At 34.2% G+C, this 4,868-nt stretch overlaps 1 long non-coding RNA gene across 1 annotated transcript; it reads right to left on the bottom strand.

The window, feature by feature from the left end:
* Positions 1–1,502: 1,502 nt before the first annotated feature.
* Positions 1,503–4,493, bottom strand: LOC127862611 (uncharacterized). The gene is made up of 6 exons (XR_008040704.1): positions 4,387–4,493; positions 4,180–4,229; positions 3,448–3,513; positions 2,491–3,169; positions 2,098–2,142; positions 1,503–1,882 (listed from the first exon to the last, which is right to left on the bottom strand). It is a non-coding gene; the product is annotated as an uncharacterized LOC127862611 (long non-coding RNA).
* Between the last annotated feature and the right edge of the window lie 375 nt (positions 4,494–4,868).

Below are 4,868 nucleotides of genomic sequence, written 5' to 3' on the forward strand. Positions count from 1 at the left end.
TACTGCAAGTCGACTATGGCCACAGTAAATGACTCTTCAAATGACACCCATCGTTCATTACTGCTATTCGACTATGGTCACAGTAAATGAATCTTAAAATGACACCACCGTTCATTACTAAAAGTTGACTATGGCCACAGTAAATGACTCTTAAAATGACACCATCGTTCATTACTGGAAGTCGACTATGGCCACAGTAAATGAATCTTAAAATTACACCATCGTTCATTACTGCAAGTCGACTATGGCCACAGTAAATGGCTCTTAAAATGACACCATCGTTCATTACTGAAAGTCGACTATGGCCACAGTAAATAACCCCAATTATCTATGTTTAAGCATTAATACGAAAATGTGAATGAGATTTTGTATAAAGACAAAGGCGCTCTTATGCCCTTATAAGCATTAATACAAAATTGTGAACGAGTTTTAGGCAAACCACATAGGCGCTCTTATCCGCCATATAGCCATTAATACGGAAATATGAACGAGATTTAGTCAATATACATAGGCGCTCTTTTCCCTTGATAAGCATTAATACGGAAATATGAACGACATTTTGTTTAAACAAATAGTCTCTTTTATCATCCATATAGGCAATAAATACGGAAATTAGAACGAGATTTAATGAAAAGACAAACGCGCTCTTATCCCATTATAAGCATTTATTCAAAAGACATAGTCGCTCTTATTCGCCATATAGCCATAAATACTGAAATATGAACGAGATTTAGTCAAAAGACATAGGCGCTCTTATCAACCATATAGCCATAAATATAATACAATGTAAGAGTACTATATTTTACACTTGTATGTATAATGAATATTCCTGATTCACGTATGAGTTTGAGCGCTCATTAACCTGTTTAACCTGCCCAGTAGTTAACATTGACCGTTCCAAAGCGGTGACACCGGCTTTATTGTACTATTTTTGTATTTTGTTTCGTTTTGTGCCGTTCTGTTTTGGCAATTCATCACCTGCCATGAATAAAGGACCACGTACGTATGTATAGTACAGGGTAAGATCTTGGATCCCAAAAGGTACATGGTGCTGCTAGAAAGAAGCAGGGTGGCGATTCGGAACAGAAACTGACATATTCATATAATATCCAGGTATTTTATTAATCAAATATAAACATATTGTCATTAAGAAACAAATTACCTATGGAAAAACGTATGATTGCGTCACTATACACACGCACATACGTTTGCAAATGTTTTGCTAAGATTTGCAGTAGATTTACGCTTGTTGCAAGAAAGATATTTATTTTTGCATGCATTTATTATTGCATGTAGAATACGCATTTAATCCGAATGCGCCAACTCTTGTAAGTAGACAAAATGACACCTCCATTATGATGGCTTTTTACCCCTCTAAGACGGTGAAGGAATATTATTTTGGCGATGTCCGGAGGTGTTTATCAATAATTATTTATTAAATTTCATTAAACTTAATATGAATGTGTTCAATCATACTGCGGTGCACGCGTTATTATTTTATTGCCCCTTAATAGATTGAAATTCAGGAAGGTTGTACGTCCGGAGCTATTTCACAGTACCTATTTCACGAAACTTAAAACAAATATACATCATCATTCGCCGATATTGTTTCTGTGTGGTTCTCCGTCCTTCCACTTTCAATGTCCGGAGCTGTGTGACATTAACTATTGCATGAAAGTCTATAAAACTTAAATGTCATCATACTGCAGTGGTGCACACTTAAGTTCTGTCCGGATCGATAACTCAACAGTTAACAGTAAACCGGTGTCTGTAATGCAACGATCCCACTTTTGTCCTTACACATCTTCCGACCGTACGGTGTTGTCAGCCATGTTGAACTTTTCTGCAGGATGTTAGCGTCTTTGTGTTCACCAGGCTTTACCTTTGAAATAGATTGCAACAAAATCCAATCTGGTACGACATATTGACTAGGATTCTCGCACAGTTTTTGAGTACCATGAAAGTTGTGACATTCGCTACAAGAAAACTTGCTTTTTAACATGAATATACATCTACTATCCAGAAAAATTTCTTACATGAAATTTCATGAGCACCTACAATTTCATCTGTAAAATTTATGTTCCGTGTTTTACTTACGTCTATCTGCTAGGGCGCTTGATCAATATTCTTTTATGCTCGAGCCTGCATTAAAAAACCTAAAATATTTGTGAAAATGAACTAAAAACACATCAAGTTACATAACAAGTCAAACTTTTAAAGTGTCAAAGGCTACGAAGACACTTATAAGTAATTGTTTTATTTCGATGATACGATAAACTTTTACTAATCATAAATTGCCTGTGACTAGTAATTGTATTAATGGCTTGGTTATGCTAAAACACGTTACAGATGTCTCTTTAAACCATTTTGTAAAACGTAAATCCGAATGAAATTTCTATGACATTTATACGAAAAGAAAAACCTAATATGACTGCTATATTTTTTTACAAAACTGATCATTGTAGTATTAATGATATGGACAATACATACGGTGAGTTGTTGCCAGGCTATATGCTGTGAAAATACTTTTGGCCACCGTTCGTTGCAGAGCCTCTGTGGCCTCTTTATAACTACATCCAGTCGCGTGCAGTTTTATGATATGAAACAAACGATTATGAGAATATTTAACAAATTTTACATACATGTACTGTGAAATATTTTCTGTACGAAAATGTAGTTTACTTTGACACAAAAGAAGAAAATAATTATTGTATGACATTCGAAACCGATATACTTTTTTCAATTAATTATATAACTTTAAATTTTTGGCTTTACTATTTATATTGTTCGGACTCGCCTTTAAAAAAACCGCGTAAAAAATAAAACGGGATTCTATGTCTATTGACAGTCTAACAGGCATGTTATATGGAGATATTGTACATTTTAAGAATTTGTTCTTCCCATTAACATTTAAAATATTTACATTTGACGAATTAAATTTACACAAACACAGCGCAAGTTTATACTTTCGTGAATAAAATGTGGTTGTGCACAAAATGAACAAAATGTTACGCACTCTTATAAATAAAATCATGTTTTGAAAACGTATATATTATTGTAAGATAATACTTGTTACAAAAAATAATCAAAGACCATACTCTTTACCTCTTGCATGATCACTGAACACGCTTCCTTGACGAGGACGGATTCTGTATACGATGAAACTAGTCTGTAATTTAATATAGAAATGGTATTGGTTTTAATTTTTATAAGTTTAAGTTTAGTTTTTAACAAATGTTGATGGCAGTCTCGATCGAGCACGACCTTAGATGTATATCTTTCCACATACTAATTTTTAACCTTTACAAAATCGGTCATATGCAATATTATGTTTATTTTTCACTTTTCTAAATCCATTGTAAACGGCCCAATGATTATGTTATGGCTGACTGGAATAGTTCATGAAAAAAATCAATACTCAATAAAAAAAAATATAATACGAAATACCTTTTGTTCTTCTTGTAAGCTGATTTCAGCTTTTCGTTAGCTACGAGCTTTACCAAAGGGTGGTTCCTGTAAATGTCGTCATTATTGACAGTTTAAGTAAGCAATCAATTTCCCATTTTTTGTGAAATTTGTATGAAATCAAAGAAAGGGAAAGTTTTACATTGTGTATGGTACCGTTTGTCAGGAGAAATTGTGAATAAGCGAATAACACATATTTTTTCTTTACAATCGAACCTCGACTTTTATCGTTGATTGATTCAAAATATTTCGGCTCTTATCCTTAATATAAAGTGGTTATATAAATAAGGGAACACAGATAGCTTTCAATATAATTGGTATTTTGAATGCCAAGCGCTTATGCAATATACAGTTGCCATTGCTAGGCATTGTACTGTACGAAGTGCCTGTTCGTAATGCAACCGGATCATTGCGATACTTTGGTCTTTACGAATTTCTCATATAGAGTTTATCTATTTCGTTCGGAGCTCATAGAATTCGAAGTAGCTATTGACTTTGGGCAAGTAACAGACGCATCAAGACCAATTCCACAACACCGTCACACATAGGTTTCGGTGGCAAGACCGAGTTCGAATACTACGCCGTTTACAAAGCTTTTCTGCTGTTAAAGTCAGTTTTTGTAAGCATTAACGCACATTTTGAATAAGCTTAGTATATCAGTGCATTGAATTTAATTGCAGAAAAGCTACCTTATTTATGACAATTACAACTTACCCGTTTTCTGAAAAGGTATCTTGGATGTTTTTCTCCACGACAGTCAGTGCCTGAATTACATAAGGAAAAAACTGATAAAAAAGAACCAAATGATTATAGCATGTACACTGTTTCAAGAGTATGACAATATGTTAATGAAATTGTGCATTAATATTTGAATATGATAATCAATAGGCATGCAACGGAGAGTAATGTATGAATTAATACCTCTAACGTGAAAACGCAAAATCCATATCCGATGGAACTTTTTGGTGCCGCGTCTACGTTTGTAATAAATTTGCAATGGTTAAGCAACCACAAAATGTCACTGAAATATATATAAAAAAAGATCGGAATGAAATGGCGATAGAACTTCGACCACATTCCTATGAACTTATGTGATCCAATGAAGAGTAAAATATATATGACTTTCTTTTACATTATTGTAACCACTAGAACATGTAGAAATCCTATGAAACCATTGCTCACCTGTCTTCCACCGTCGATGTGACAATGGAAAATCACGTTTTGTATGCCACAGGGACCTAGATAGCATTTAATGTTGCCATAGTCGACTTGCAGTAATGAACAGTGATGACATTTTCAGAGTCATTTACTGTGGCCATAGTCGACTTGCAGTAATGAACAGTGGTGACATTTTAAGAGTCATTTACTGTGGCCATAGTCGACTTCCAGTAATAAAAAAGGGT

The sequence above is a fragment of the Dreissena polymorpha genome, chromosome 1 (assembly GCF_020536995.1).
Source record: "Dreissena polymorpha isolate Duluth1 chromosome 1, UMN_Dpol_1.0, whole genome shotgun sequence".
NCBI lineage: Eukaryota > Metazoa > Mollusca > Bivalvia > Myida > Dreissenidae > Dreissena > Dreissena polymorpha.